General features: G+C 44.3%; 1 long non-coding RNA gene across 2 annotated transcripts in view; it reads left to right on the top strand.

Annotated features, from left to right (window-relative positions):
* The window catches only part of LOC147014309 (uncharacterized), a 51280-nt gene extending 41084 nt beyond the window's left edge, over window positions 1-10196 (top strand). Inside the window, exons 4-5 of one of the 2 annotated variants that reach the window (XR_015050722.1) lie at window positions 4975-5114; window positions 7828-10196. This is a non-coding gene — a long non-coding RNA (uncharacterized LOC147014309). The remainder of the gene's footprint in view (window positions 1-4974; window positions 5115-7827) is intronic. The other variant, XR_015050723.1, reaches the window with a different exon arrangement.
* The last annotated feature ends 6704 nt before the right edge of the window (window positions 10197-16900 follow it).

Below are 16900 nucleotides of genomic sequence, written 5' to 3'. Positions count from 1 at the left end.
ATTGAACTTGAATGACATTTTGAAGGCACATGTCATTTTCAAACACAAAAGCTTTATCTTTATTAGTGAGTGAAAAGCAAGGCAAAATCCAATCAATAGTGCATGCACAATAATAGCCCCCACCTTCCCATCCTCTTTCTCTCCACTTCTGCCCAATTTCAGAAGCACTGCCACAGCGTGACGAGGGCCCTGAAATTGGTGTTAGATATTTTTAGCATGTCTATCTCAAACTTCGAATACAGGCTCAGGATAATGTCGCAAGTACAATTACGTTGTCCGGTTTTTGCTTGCAGTGATGCCGAGGAAAAAAAAAAAAGACTACATAATTTTAGTAATATTATATGCACAGGTGGTGTATTAGGAATTCCACAGGATGACTGTGGCAACCCTGATCAAACGATGACCACATAACAATAATGTTCTTTGGACAAATTTGAGGTTCACATTGCTGAGATAAGCCTCCTATCCTCAGATTGATGAGCTAACCTTAAATTGGATTTGTAATTGTTGATCTAAACCCACCATATGTAAGAGAGAAAGAGAGAGAGAGAGTAGAGAAAATTGTGATGTGCACGGGCTGTCAATATTCCCGTGCATGTATTCCAATTATAAATACCTCTGCTTTCTCTTTCTCTCCTCTCTTGTCTCTTTTTGTCTCTGTTGCACACGTGCAATTGTGAAGCGCTGCTGCTCAGCATCTGCCACGGTACACACCGTGACTGTTGCTTTCTCTGTCAGCTCCATCCCTGGTTGTGTATGTAACCCTTTCTTCGGCCATGTCATTTGGGCGACAGAGAGAGAGAGAGAAAGAGAGAGAACCCACAGCTTGTGTTGAATGACATTATGCCAGTGCCCTGATGGGCTGCTGCGTGCTTGGTTTACCTCTTCACTATGAGCTGTGTATTGTTTTGTTGCATCTCACTGCGGGTGTACGCCTAGTGGTACGTTTACTACTTTACTGCCTTGAAACTATGCACAAGATACGTGAATATATATATTTTTTGGCTGTTTTCTGACACCCCCTCCCTCCTGTGACACTCAGTGATGTCTTGCCTGACCCCCACACGAAAAAAAAAAATGTGACTGTGAATAAGAGAAATGTCATCTTTTTTTTTTGTTCAATCAGCCTCCATTCTGCAAAAATGTTTATGGGTGGTATCTCACAGCTCAGTCAATGATTTAGTGTTGCCCTTTAGACCTCTCCAAATTTTATGAAGTTCTAATTGAACTTCCTGCTTTCTTTTGATCATAAATGCCATGTTGTAGCCTCAAATCATTGGTTTACATTATGGGGTCCAACATCATGTGGGCAACTTTTAATTTAACTACCCAGGCATGTTGAAAAGTAATGCCTCCTATTGATTTTTTCTCAAAAACAGATAAAGATATTCCAATGGATCAAAGCGAGATACAAAATCAATGTGTATTCTGCCATGGTTTATGTTTTGTGATGACATCTCAATAGAAATGTCCATCATTCTGACTTCACAGCCACATTGACGTCATCGTCAGAAGAAAAATGTTCTCCATGAAGGTGTTCCTTAAGTTTGGGGAAGAGATGAAAATCTCATGGGGCTAAGTCGTGGCTGTTGATCCTTTGTGGCGGCACTCCATTGACCGTCTCTTAATCTCAGGATCGTAATGGTGCACCTAACTCTCATCTCCAGTCATTTTCATTCATCTTTTCTACAGTCAGTTATAACAACTCTCATCTCCGGCACTTCACGCTTCACAGCACTGACAATGTCGTGCTGCCCTCTGCCATCTTAACCAACGTAGCACTGAGGCATCCAGTGTCAGAATGATGAAATTTCACACCCAGTGGCGTGAAGAACCAATGTGCAGATTATGCTTTGTTTCATTCGAATATCATTTACAGTTTTGGAGATGAAGAATAGTTGGGATTACATTTCAACACACCTTCGTACAATTTTTTTTATTATTACTGGCCGATTTTTTTGTTTGTTTTTGTCTAATAATACACATGATTAGTTCAATTTTTGTTTATTATAGCAAAAACAATCTTCAACAAGTAACAAGGAGTGATATCATGAGTAGTTGATGAAGTGGTCTGGATGACATCTGCCCCACAGACACTGTAGTTGTCAATGACTCAGCTGAGTACTGGAGCTGGTATGCATCTGTTTTCCCATCTGATGTTATTTTCCAACTCCTGCAGTGTGTGTGGGTTGTTTTCTTCGACTTTAGCTTTGAGGGACCCCCATAGGTCTTCATTAGGAGGAAACGGATCTGCGTAGTAGGGAAGCCATGGGTTGTCCATCCGGCAAAAAATGAGTCGATTACTCAAGAAATGTCATCTCAAAAACTCCAAAGCCTCAGGTAGTGGTGCATCGTCTTTCTGGAAAATGACTGAATTCATGGTGAGGTCTTGCTTCCTTCTCAGTGCTGGAAATAATCCTTTCTACAGCATGTCCACATATTTATCTGTGTTGACTGTCACTGTTTGTCTAGCTTTGTCCTCAAAGAAGAAAGGTCCTATTATACCGCTACATCCAACAGTACACAAATCCATTTCTTTCGCTGCAGAAACTTGTAGTTCTATATGTTTTTCTATATGTTTGTGTGGTTGGTGGTGTGCCCCAAATATATTATTTGTTCATTATGCCGCTGAGATGGAAGTAAGCCTCATCACCAAAGAAGATGCTTAAAAAAATCCTAGTCCTCTTCGATCCATTGGGCAATGGCGGTGAAAAATTCACTTCTTATTTCTTTCGGTCTGGTGTTGCAATAATTATATCTTGTATGGAAACAGTTTAAGATTGACGTGTATGATTTTGCTACTGGTGGTGCGAGAAGTTCCTACCAGCAGTGCAAGTTGGCTTGTCGACTTTTTCAGAGAAGCCTGCAAAGCTTATGTTACAGCTTCTATCTTGTCGGGTGTTCTCACTGAATATCTTTAACCAGTGTCCTTTAATATTGTCTTTCATACTTCAAGGGTCTCTAAACTTGTCAACAATACATTTGATTGTTTTGTATTGTGGAATTCTTGCATTTGGATAGAGCCTACAAAACTGCCTTTGTGTAGAAACATCTGACTTTGTCGCAAAAAACATCCATAAAATGAGCATCTCCTTGGTCACGAAGAAATTGTTCTCAACATGTTCAAACCTCTCTTGGGAAAAAACTTAATAAAACTTGTTCTTTAGGCGACCCGAAAAGAAAAAAAAGGGTCACATGATTGAAACTAGAAGGGCACTCTGTAGAGCTCATACCTCCGCCACGTAATGCCTGATCCAGGAGAACATATCGGGCCCAATAGATTTTTGAAATATCATGGTATACAGGACTATATCGTTTTTGGCCCTATCTCTCAATGGTGAAGAATAATTTTTAAAATTAAATAATTCCCATATCCGGATCCGGATCCGGATCTTCACCAAAATCTAAACCGTTCGTCCTTGTCTCTCACCGAATCTGTCCACAAAATTTCATCCTGATCCATCAACAACTTTTTGAGATATCCTGTACACAAACAGACAGACAAACAGACAGAAAGGGGTGAAAACGTAACCTCCTTCACCTTCGGTGGCAGAGGTAATTATGCCAGCTGTTTGAAAAGTTGCCATTTGTGGACAAATTAAACCAAAAACAAGGTCGTTCTAAATTGACATGTTCTATCGTGGTGAAGGGAGATCGAAGATGGCTGCACTCATGAATATTAAGATGGTGTCACATGACTGTGGCACACCACCCCACACCCACCAATCTGCGTCAATACTCTGTACCCCTTCGGGGAAACACCGCTCCCCTCTCCAAAGTGTCAACTATTTGGTGTACGGACCCTTCACAAAATTATTTTATTCCTTTTCCTTTTCTCTCAAGGTGGGTTACAATATTTGTTTCATGATCCTTTTATAATTTTTGTTGTAAATTGTATAACCCACCACCTGCCACTCACTCCCCCCCCCCCAGAACCTCACCTCACCCACTCTATTCCTGTGCCCTGCTTCCGTTATTGTTTCTCCTCTCGCTGGGTGAGCTTGGGAAAGTTTATATTTTGTTTTATTCAAAGTTGCAGTCTCGTTACTTGTTACGTTAGGCATTTAACCGTAGCACGGAGTAGTCTGTGTGGCTTTAGATGAGGTCATTTTAGAAGACATAGTAATTGCGATTGGTAACATTGTTTGGATGATCCAGGAGTCCTCAGTTTTCAAGCTTTGTCTTATCCGCAGCTATGTAAATGAAAAGGCATCGTAATCATTGCAGCTAAACAAGTCTATAAAATTGGAAAAGTTGCGTTGTTAAGGAAATGACATCACGCTATCTTGCTCTTGTGTAGGCAGATATCCATGTCACTTTTTCGTCCGTCTTCTTGTTCCGCTGATGCTTGGTTGTGTTATGCCATACCTGTGAGTGATTAAAGAGTGTTCTTTGCCCACAGAACCCATATGCCTTGTTTTCGTTTGCTGCGGTAGTTGTGAGAAGTATTTTAGCGTGGGGAAAAAAAAATTACATCTGAGATGTTCAGGTTCGAAGTCAAGTTTCTATTAAATCGCAACTGTAAAGCCTCTCAGAACCCCTATCCGGAAAACCCATGCTGAAAAACTTCTGATCAACCAAAGCGAAGACATATTCACCTATTATATCACCAAAGGCAAAATGAGGCCGCTGCAGTATCATCCACCTAAATGGGCACAGGTTACAATGCGGCTTCTGAGCCGTGGGTTCGAGCAGGCCAAAACACACAATGCGATGTATTTTCAGCAACAGGCTCACATTGGGCTTCCTCCATCCAATGCGGAAAAGGTTCAAAATGTTGTCTTCAATTTCTAAAATGGATTGTCATTATTTTTTGGTGTATGCCTCAACTGAGACATTAAAATGTTTAGTTTTTATTGAGTTTGGTCATCCAGAATGTTCCTGTCCTTGGTCCATATCCTCTTCAGCTGAAAAGACGAGCTCTTTTGTCAATAACGTGACATCACGTCCTCCTCCTTCCCCCTCCCATTACAGACTCATACCTCTGTTGCTGTCTCAGACAACCTAATGTCCATTTTTGGCTTGCCCGGGGATCGGTTTTTTGGAGTGGCTCAGAAGATAAATGTGTCTCATCTTCATAAAACCTTAACGACCAAGTATCGTTTGTTTCTCATGTGAGTGGCTAACCCCTCTTCATAGTAGTGCTCTAACTTACCTTCTATTGGCTCGTTAACCTCAATAACTGGTGTGTACTCTGTCTCTGAAAGCATCTCTTCACATAGCATTATCATTATTGAAGAATCTCAATTCACCAAATCTGTTACAATTTCTGTTTCGTCTGTCTCTCCCAGCCCACCATCGTACCCCGTCCCTCTGCCTTACCCGACATTCCGCTTGAACCCCCCCCCTCTCCCCTACTCCCATGCCTGCACACCAACGATTTCCCCAGTGTCTCAATCAACAGTAACTGAAGGTTTTCCGAACAGTGCCTCTGAAATGTTTGAGGGACGGACTTATGACATTGAAGAATTCCCACCCACTCGAAACTCAGACATTTCACCAACTCAAATTTTTACATTCCTCAATCAACCCTTCAGGAAAAGGCCCATGACAATAAAAGATCACTTTTACCTCCAGGGATTTACTAATAAGGAATCTTATTCGCCAGCCCAACGACTTTCAGTTGACGTACCCCCAGTGCAGTAGGCGAGGGATGTATATTGTGACGGCAAGAGAGAAGTTGAAGTGATGAACCAATCACCTTTGCATGGATTTACATAATGGCTATTTTACATACAGCAGATAAACACCATTTCTTTTTTTTACAGGAAACTCACACCAGTTTAGCTTCCCAAGCTGAATGGAACCGCAAGGTGATGAGAACGGGTTATTTCAGCAACTCCACTTCTCGCAATGCGGCAGTTGTGTTTTAACTTCGCTCTCATGTCCACCCATTACAGATCTCTTCAAAATATCATTGCCGGTCACTTAACCTCCCTGGAATTTGCCAATAACAATAATTTATTTACTTTACTAAATGCTTACGCCACTTCAAGCAGCACAGATTGACGAGTCTCTTATGCTAGATTGAAATTCTATCTCAGGAAAATTTATCTGGATGGCATTTGCCCTGCAAAAACCTGGGGCGGGGCAAAGCATATAAAGAGCAGAGTATGCAAAACCAGAATGGAGGTTGGCAGAGGACAGAGAGACCACTGACCTGTGTATGATGGTGTAGTGAGACTCAGCTTTATCGCAGAGATTCCAATAATCGTGAAAGCCGTGGTTTCCACGACATCAAGCTGAGCAAGGCGTGAGGCAGGGGAGTGGGGAGAGCAGTACTCCATCAAGCTGAGAATGAAAGCCTTGTTGGTAGATAGGAGTTCAGGTGTGCCAAGGAAGGACTTTGTATGATGGAGGATGCCCAGTTGGCAGCTGGCTTTGGAGGCCAACTTTGAAATGTAGTTTGCCCAAGAAAGATCATGGCTGATAGTGAGACCCAGGCATTTTAATGACTGACCTTCATCAAGAGGATTGTTAAGAAAGTTGATGAGGGGGGGGGGGTGTAGTTTCCAGATGGTCCTTTCAGAGAGAGATAGTGAGAGTGTGAGATTTGTTAGGATTTAAAGACATATTCCAAGTGTTTGACCATCTTGTGATTTGTCAACATCTGAAAAGAGGGAAGAGGCTGTGGCTTGCTTGTCTGAAAGACGAGTGTTGGCATGGCAGAAGGTGGCGTCATCAGCAAATAGATAAAGAGTATTTTCCAGCGATTCAGAGAGATCATTTATGAAGATCAGGAATGGGACTGGTTCCAGAACACTGCTTTAGGGCCCTCCAGCCTTGACAGGGAGAGTTGATGAAAGGATTCTGTTGAGTGCCACATGTTGGCTACAAGAGTAGAACTAGCCAGTAAGCCACGTGTGGACTTGGCCTTGGATGCCACAGACAGAGCGTTTGGAGAGTAAGGTAGGGTGCCAGACTGTACATGTTGCTCTCAAACTTGAAATCTCACCATGCTCTTTCCCTTTTTGGCAGCAATCATAAAATCTTTCATTTGTAATGTTTGAAAGCACTTTTTCCTTCCTTTTCCTTGCTTCTACCTTGTAACTTTGTAAGTGGTCCACAGTCGTGCCACACATGCCTCCTTCCTTTTTGCCCAAATTGGAGATGCTATTATCAGGCCTCTGTGACAAAATGTGTCAGTGATCCACAATGGAGAATTGCACACTGGATATTTCCAACAAATTCTCTTATTCGCCGTTTTTCACAAGTTATGAGTGTACAGTGTCCCTTCTTCAGACAGAAACTTTGTTCTCTGCTTTTATTGGATGTAAACGTTTAAAATGTTGTTTGCACACTTTTCCTTTGTTATTACATTCCCAACATTCAAATATGGTTCTCGTGGTTCTCCAAACGGTGGGTTTGGTGAATATTTTTTTCTTGCCGAAGCTAAACTAGCGGTTTCTAAGACGAGGATGTCACATACACAAAATATGTAAAGTGCTGATGTCTGTGATGTTTAAAGCTCTATTTTTTTGAATTGCATAAAATTGGAATTCTCCGATCGATCTCGATCCAGTCAGATGCAGTCATTTGCGGAGTTTGGTGTGTTCATAATGCCTGTTGTAAAATATCAGATGATGGATTATTAGAGTTTACCTTCCAGTTTGCAGCTTGCCGTTAGATATGTAATGCATACGTATATCGATTGGGTTGTACGAATTCTTTGAAAATGGACCATAATAGACCCTCCCTTGTATGGTTGCTTGTTGTGTAGCTGTTTGTTTCTGTTTCATCCAATGTACATTTACGCAATGTTTTAATGCCTTTTTGTATGTGTGTGATATATAATATTATCAACCCCTTTTACATGTCACCCTCTAGTTTCGCCGAAAGAAATGCTGACGTTTCACTTATGACACTTATCCATGCAAATTGTCAGAGATCCTGCTTTGGGATTCCGCAGGTGATTTCTGGTGATGAAGACAAGAGATTACTCATGCTGAAAGAGTGTGTGTGTCTACCTTTAATAAGCAGTGAAGTAAACGCAATGCCTCAGGTTCTGCTGTGGTTATTTATTAAGTTCATATATAGCACTGAGTCATGTGCAGTCGCCCAAAGGCACAGGATGAATTGAGATATGATTGTAGAATTGAGAACTATTTTAAGCATGCAGCCACAATGTTCCTGTACAAATGTCGATTCACCACCAGGTCGAGTTCATTACAATCCACAGTCGCTTACATGCAAGTCGCAGCATTGGTAATCTCAAAACTTTCATTTTTAATGCAGAATAGGAATAGAATATGAAACAGAATATAATTCAACTCGTGTTGCCTTCCATTTCGTTTCACCGGATGAGTTCTGGCCATGATGTTTTCATTATTAACATGTCCTGTAGGAATCTTATAGAATTCCTTTGCAATTACTTATTTCCTATGGGATATTTTATAGGATCCCAATAAGACAATTTGGTAAGTTTTCGTTTTTGGCCCTATCTATCAATGGTGAAGAATCACTTGAAAATTAGAGTGTGGATCCGGATCTTCACTGAAATCTAAACAATTCGTACTTGGCACACACCCAACATGTCCACCAAATTTCGTCCAAATCCGTCCTTAACTTTTTTAGATATCATGCTACATATCGTTTTTGGCCCGATCACTCAATGCTGAAGAATCACTTGAAAAATTCTCGTTTCCATATCTTCACCAAATCCGAATCGATTTGTCCTCGTCACACACCCATCTTGTCCACCAAATATCGTCCTGATCCATATGCAACTTTGTGAGATGTCCTGCTCACAAACATACAAGCTGACAGACAGAGGTGAAAACCTTCGGTGGTGGAGGTAATAATATCGCATTTTGGTCACATGACTTCCCTTTTTACCTCCGCCATCGAAGGTGAAGGAGGTTATGTTTTTAACCCTTTCTGTCTGTTTGTTTGTCTGTTTGTCTGTGTACAGGATATCTCAAAAAGTTGTGGACAGATCCAGATGGAATTTTGTGGACAGGTCCGGTGTGTGACAAGGATGAACCGATGAGATTTTTTGTGAAGATCCGGATCGGACGACTCAAATTTTTTCTGACGACAAAGTACAGACAAAGCAAGATGTTGTAAACGTTAGTAAAGTTATAAGTTTCGTGTAGCACGCATTTAGTAAATTGTAATTTGTACTGCTTGATATATTGAGCTAAATTTGACTGGAAATGGCAGTATTTCACTGCAAACTGCCTGGTGAGATTCGTGAAGATGGTGGAACATTCTCGGACGAAACTTCCAGGATGGACTAAAATCGCATTTGCTCGAAGGCACAGGATTGTTCTGTGATAGTATATAAACCTGTGAGGGGGAGCTGTAGAGAGAGGGGTGACATGTGATAAGTGCGTTTTGATCGTCCCGTGCTCGACTTAACTCCGATGAGTAAACGAGGTGTTAATGTCCAGAACGGTTGTTAACGTTTGGAGCTGATTATAATCAGGTTGATTAAAATTCGTTAAGATTGTCTAACAGGAAAGAATTCCTTTGAGCTCTTGAAATCATCCCGGATGCCTCGTGTACGAGAGAGGACACCGCGATGGAAATCGAACGATCGACAGCCCCCAAGGACGAGGTGAACATGCGTGAGTTGTGCCGGCAGGACTGGGACACTGGGCGGTGGAAATAACTCAACGTGGGAATCGGAGTTGGACATTGTATGTAATGTAAACTTCCTCATTTGTCTTTGTATCTGTTTGTTTGAAATACAAGTTTCAAAAACGTTATGCTGTTGATGTGGTCATTGTAACGTCACTCAGAAGTCACAGACACAATCTGACAAAGATCCATTTGAGTGGTTTCTCACCTGTACGTTTATTCATGACCCTGGATTGCAGTCGTTAGAGAACTGCTGAGTTCGGCATCACAAACAACATACGTACACCAAAGGGAAGGAAACCCCCAAGGTGCATGTATCACCACACCCTCTCTGACATTTTGATGACCGTGACAGGATCTGTCAGTGGTAAAAGTCTTTATGGTATCACAGAAACAGCCATGGTACTGTGGTTGTGATCTGAGTTCAAATTGATCACTCATGCATTTGCCATGGAGTTTGACAAGTGGATTGAGTGGCTTGGACTGAAGGGAGAGACACTAGTGGCGTTAAAGAACAGAAAGTGGCTGCAAAAAAAAGAGAAGGCTTGGGAACGTGAGGAGAGACAAGCAGAGCATGAGGCACAAAAAGTGGCGAAACGAGAGGCATGAAACGACGAGACAGAGCATGGTGAACACACCAGGGAAACCGAACACATTAAGGAGGAAATGCGAATGAAGATTGAATTGGCAAGAATACAGTTGGAGATTGCAGCAGCTGCAGGTGCTCGCGTGCCACACCTGACACTGGTGATGTATGAGTAATGGCAAACAAGCCGAAGCTCCCCACATTTGATGAGAAACACGATGAGCTGGACGCGTACCTTGAGAGATTCGAACACTTCTCTGTGAGTCAACATTGGAACACAGAGGACTGGGCGGTTAGTCTCAGCCCCCTTCTGACATGCAAGGAATTTCAGGTGTATACCAGTATGCCCTCAGAGAATGCTCACGACTATGATCGCTTGAAAGTGGCCTTGTTGAAGACATACGAACTTACAGAGGAGGAATATCACCGGAAGTTCAGAGAAATTAATCCCGACGAAGGTGAAACTGTGTTTCAGTTTGTGACACATTTGAGACGGTGCTTTACACAATGGACTTTTATGGCAAAGTGCGAACGCAGCTTTGAAGCATTAACTGACTTGTTGATTCGTGAACAGTTCCTTCGTGTAATTGGCTTTGCTCATACATGAGAGAGTGCTTCAGAACACTGAAGCAATGACAATCTTAGCTGAGCAGTATATTGAAGCACGTGGTGGGTGCATTACTGGGCAGACAGTCAAGAAGAAGGACGTCACAATGAAACCAAGGTCGGACAGTTTGCTGCATAAGACGGAACCATCTCAGCCGACAAAGCCCCAATTCACTAGAAGTGACAGGGAATGCTTCTATTGTAACAAGAAAGGACACTTGATGGCCGAATGTCGATTGAAGAAAGGCAGCTAAGATGAGGCCACAACAGAAGGCAACCGATGCAGTGCACGATTTCCAGAGGAATGAGGTTATGTGCAGAACAGAGCCAAAAGAACAATCTGCGTCAGCTGTACAAAAGTATCCTGAGGAGATCTGGGTGAACAAAAGAGGATTTCAGTCGACACTAATGGTCTTCAGCAGTTGAGAGGAAACCACCGCTGGCATTGCCAATGGCAACATTACCGTGGATGAAAGCTACGTGGGTTCACAGAAAGTGACAGTACTCTGAGACTCAGGATGTATTAGTGTCGCTGTGAGGAAGCACCTGGTGAGTCCAAGGCAGATGACTGACAAGGTCTACTCCTGCAAGTTGATTGATAGTTCGTACATTGCATCATTATCCAGTTGCAAAGATCCACGTGGACACACCATAGGACACAGGAGAGATGGAGGACCCCATTTGTGATCTTATGATCGGTAATATACCGGGAGCATGAGAGGTTAAAGATCCAGAACCAGACTGGATTCCACAGCTGGCTCAACCAGCAGTGACTAGGACACAGACCAAGCGCAACAAGGATGACATCAAACCATTGAAGGTGTCACAATCTGACATTCCTAAAGTGACTGTGCAAGAGCTCGAGCAAGCTCAGAAGGAAGATGTCTCACTTCAAAAGTTGTGGAAGAAGGTGCAGGATACCGGAGATCATCAGACGCAAGACAAGAGCAAGTACATACTCGAAGTCCTCAAAGGTGTCTTACACCGTATTGACACAACTGACATTACTGAGGTGAAACAAATTGTCGTTCCGCCCAAGTATCGAGAGGCCGTGATGAAATTGGCACACAAATCGATTGATGGAGGTCATCTTGGAGCAAAGAAGAAAACTGACAGAATAATGAACAACTTCCATTGGTCAGGGATAATGAGTGACATCAGCAGATTCTGCAAGTCCTGCGACATCTACCAGAGGACCATGCCAAAGGGAGGGTTTCCAAGATACCATTGGGAACCATGCCATTGTTCGAGGAGCCATTTCACAGAGTGGCCATGGACCTGATTTGACCATTGTCCCCATTGTCTGATTAGGGCAACCGGTACATCTTGATCATTGTGGACAACGTCACTTGGTACCCTGATGCAATTGCGCTCCCCAAGATTGAGACGGAGAGAGTCTCGGAAGCACTGCTGGAAGTCTTTTCCTGAGTAGGACTCCCACAAGAGGTTTGAGTGACTGAGTTGCTCAATTTACATCGGACCTGATGAAGCTGGTGTGTCGACTCATTGCGATGAAGCAACTCTTCACGAAACCACATAACCCCAAGTGCAATGGACTTTGTGAACGGGTCGCTTAACTGTAAACTTTGTGGACTTTGTGAACCTGACCCCGCTGCCCCGCAACAATATATATATATATATATATATATATATATATATATATATATATATATATATATATATATATATATATATATATATATATATATATATATAGTGGTGAATTGAAGGTCATGACGTGTGATCACATGTCGCGCGGCTCGAGCACGGGATAGATAAAGCCAAGTCTCCGCACGGACGGGGTGATTGTCCCAGGGGCATTGTCATTTACGGCGGTGGTTCACTTGGTGCTCGTTGAATGGTGAGAATTGAGAGTATATCGGACTCCGTGCTTATGCTGATTTATTTTGTGGTGATTAATTGCACATGTATACATTGCTGCTTGTGTACTCCGAGCTGCACCTGTATTCCCTGATGTGCCCGGAAAAGCGGCTTCAATCAAATGGAATAAAGCCTACACTCTGAAGGTTCTTCTCTCGCTTTCATTTCAATTTATTCCATTTGGTTTTCTCGGCTCTCTCAACCAACGATGGACAAGATCTACAAACCAGAGAGGTTCGACGCTGACCCAAACGCGACTGACTCGGAAATGAAATGGTCGCATTGGTTCCGTTCCTTCTCACACTATCTGACCATCATCGAAGAGGGAGCCGACAAATTGGCCGCCCTTGTGAATCATGTCTCGCCCAGTGTATTCAGGCTCTTCTCGGAGTGTGACACCTACGATGCAGCGATCGACGAGCTGCGGGCGCTCTACGTGAAGCGCAAGAACGAGGTGTACATACGACATCTTCTCAACACACGCAAGCAAGCAGCCGGGGAGACCATCGATCAGTTCCTGCAAGCTCTGAGGCAGTTGGGAAAAGACTGCAGTTTCCGGGCCGTAACCGCCGAGGAACACCGAGATGAAGCGACCAGAGAAGCATTCATCCAAGGGCTCAGGTCAGCCCACATACGGCAACGCTTACTGGAGAAAGCGCAACCCACTCTTGAAAAGGTAGCCGACCAGGCTCGAGCGATGGATACGGCTCAGCAGCAATCTGAGTCATTTGGGACACCGATGCTGCTAATGAACGCCGCTACGGTGGAAACTCAAGGAACCCCACAGGGCACCCCTGACACAAAGGATGGAGAAAAACCCGAGGAATCGGATACCCAGACCTCGTCAAACTCCTCAGCAACTACTTCGGTTGGTAAATGCTTCTTTTGTGGGTACAAAAGAAACCCCTGCCACAAATGCTCCGCCAGAGATGCCACATGCATGAATTGTGACAAGAAAGGGCATTATGCCAGGGTATGTAAATCTACTCTAAGGAGAAATAAACCCACTTCTGCGGCTCTCTACTCACAAAAGAAACTAACTGCAGCCTCACCGGGGAATCTATCCAAGGCCATCATCAACGTACGAATTAACGGGCATATGGCTGAAGCTCTGATTGATACAGCTCAACAGCTCACTAGCGAAGGGCAGGAAATGGAAGATCCACCCGACAGACAATACGGTATGCATGGCCGCCACATCACTACAGTCCCGCGTACGAGGGTACTGCAATGTTGAATTGGACGTAAAAGGGTACACGCATCGGGATGTAAGGGTACTGGTGCTTCGTGATTTATGCGCAGACGTAATTCTGGGTCATAATGTCCTCAAGCAGCACACGAGCGTCGAAATACCCTTTGGAGGGAGCAAACCTCGTCTAATTTTAAATGCTCTGACCACCGCAGAGGTAACGTCCCCCCTGCTGTTTGCTAACTTGTCGCCGGTCTGTAAACCGATAGCGATCAAATCGCGACGATATACCACTGCTGATATGAACTTCATCACTTCAGAGACCAAGCGATTACTGGAAGAAGGAATTATAGAACCGAGCGATTCGCCATGGCGCGCACAGGTGTTGGTGACCACCAACCAGAACCATAAGAAACGAATGGTTGTCGATTACTCTCAAACGGTCAATCGTTTCACCGAACTCGATGCCTACCCTTTGCCGCGCATAGACGAGATGGTCGAACGCGTGGCCAATTATAAAATATTCAGCACCATCGATTTGCGAAGCGCCTATCATCAAATTCCCATCCGAGAGGAAGACAAACCTTACACCGCGTTCCAGGCAGGTAGACGCCTCTACCAATTCAGGAGGATTCCGTTCGGTGTCACGAATGGAGTAGCTTGCTTCCAACGAGTTATGGACGACATCATCTCAGATGAAAACCTCAAAGACACTTTTGTTTACGTGGACAATGTCACAGTGTGCGGTAAGGATCAGGGGGAACATGATATGAATCTGGACAGATTCTTGAGCATTGCGAGAAAATATAATCTGACCCTCAACTACGAGAAATGCGTATTCTCAGCAAAGTCAATTGACCTTCTCGGCTACACAATAGCCGACGGCACGATTAAGCCCGATCCTGAACGATTGCGCCCACTTCATGAGCTTACCCCCACCTCAGGACCTGCAGACAATGCGCCGGGTGATAGGCATGTTCGCTTACTACGCGAGATGGATCTCCCAATACTCCGAGAAAATACATCCCCTAGTGCATTGCAAAAACTTCCCACCAGATGCCGCTGTTGTAAAAGCTTTCCACAGCCTCAAAGATGATATCAGTAATTCCGTGGTATTATCGATCGACAGCTCGGTGCCCTTCGTGGTGGAAACGGATGCTTCTGATCACGCGATAGCTGCGACGCTCAATCAGTCTGGGCGACACGTCGCTTTCTTCTCGAGAACTCTCTCTGGAAGCGAGCAGAGACACTCAGCAATAGAGAAGGAAGCGTATGCTATTGTCGAAGCCCTACGTAAATGGAGACACTATTTACTGGGAAACCACTTCACGCTCGTCACGGACCAGCGATCCATTGCATTCATGTTTGATGGGAAAAATAACGGGAAAATTAAGAATGAAAAATTATGAGATGGCGGATAGACCTAGCTTGCTATAGTTACGACATTGTTTACCGGCCCGGGAGAGAAAACCCTGCTGCAGATACCTTCTCTCGGGTCTACTGTTCGGCGACAATCAGTCGGGCTTTGCAAGACCTCCATGTGTCTCTTTTCCACCCAGGGGTAACCAGAATGGCACATTTCGTGCGCAGACAAAACCTTCCCTATTCTATCGAAGATATTAAACAAATGAATGCTTCTTGCCCTGTTTGTGCTGAACTAAAACCCAGATTCTATGGCGCGGCATCTGGCAGATTGATCAAGGCCACTTCTCCCTTCGAGAGACTAAAATATCGACTTCAAAGGGCCCCTGCCGACCGAGACAGACAACAGATACATATTCACTGTTGTTGATGAATATTCAAGGTTCCCTTTCGCATTTCCGTGCTCGGATATGACCTCGGGCACTGTCGTGAAATGTCTCTCTGACCTCTTCGCTATGTTTGGGAAACCTTCGTACATACATTCAGACAGAGGGCCGTGTTTCATGTCGGCCGGGCTAAAACAGTTCCTATTAGAGCATGGCATAGCGACTAGTCGAACGACGGGTTACAACCCACAGGGTAATGGGCAGGTGGAACGGTATAACGGAGTCATTTGGAAAGCCGTAACTCTGGCGTTGAAATCAAGAGGACTGGTCCCCGGGCAATGGGAGGTTACCCTTCTCGACGCTCTGAATTCCATACGCTCTTTGCTCTGCACGTCCACCAATGCAACTCCTCACGAACGAATGTTTACTCACCAGCGACGTTATGTTGACGGCCAATCGGTGCCCAAATGGCTAACCCATCCCGGAACAGTGTTCATGAAACGCCCGGTACGACAAAGCAAGTATGAACCCATGGTGGAGGGGGTCGAACTCATCGATACTAATCCAGAGTATGCTCATGTCAGACTCCCGGATGGCAGGGAGACCACTGTGTCGGTTCGCCATTTGGCTCCCTCAGGTACTCCTCCCGCAGGTACACCACCATCTGGCACTCCTCCCTCTGACATCCCCTCCCCAGGTGTTCCCCCCCCAGGAACTCCACCCGGGAACGGTGGCGACGAAGCTGCCGCGTTCCACCCGAGAGTGATCGAGGAGTCATCCCCGGCACGAGTCGAGGCTCACCAAGAGGATCGGAAGCCTCCCTCAAGTGAAACCGCCATTTACTCCCGGAGAGGTCGACGGATAAGACCCCCTCGCCGACTCGATCTGTAAAGGGGATTATCGGCATCCTCGATGCTCATGCTCCTATATGCTCGTTACATCATATATCGATGCTCATTACCATGCTCCTACAACTCAAAATAATCCTCACTGCTTGGCATGTATGCTTCTGTAGTTTAAATAGTTCGCGTTGCTTGAAATGTATACTCCTATAGTGCTGAAGTAATCATGGTGCATTAGTTGGGCCTCTAGTTACATTTTAAAGACGGGGAGAATGTGGTGAATTGAAGGACATGACGTGTGATCACATGTCGCGCGGCTCGAGCACGGGATAGATAAAGCCAAGTCTCCACACGGACGGGGTGATTGTCCCAGGGGCATTGTCATTTACGGCGGCGGTTCACTTGGTGCTCATTGAATGGTGAGAATTGAGAGTATATCGGACTCCGTGCTTATGCTGATTTATTT

Source organism: Eptatretus burgeri, chromosome 13 (genome assembly GCF_056783735.1).
Source record: "Eptatretus burgeri isolate ZD-2024b chromosome 13, Ebu_testis_v1, whole genome shotgun sequence".
In the NCBI taxonomy this organism is placed as follows: Eukaryota; Metazoa; Chordata; class Myxini; order Myxiniformes; family Myxinidae; genus Eptatretus; species Eptatretus burgeri.
The sequence above is the reverse complement of the archived record's forward strand: the minus strand, read 5'-3'. Positions and strand labels throughout refer to the sequence as shown.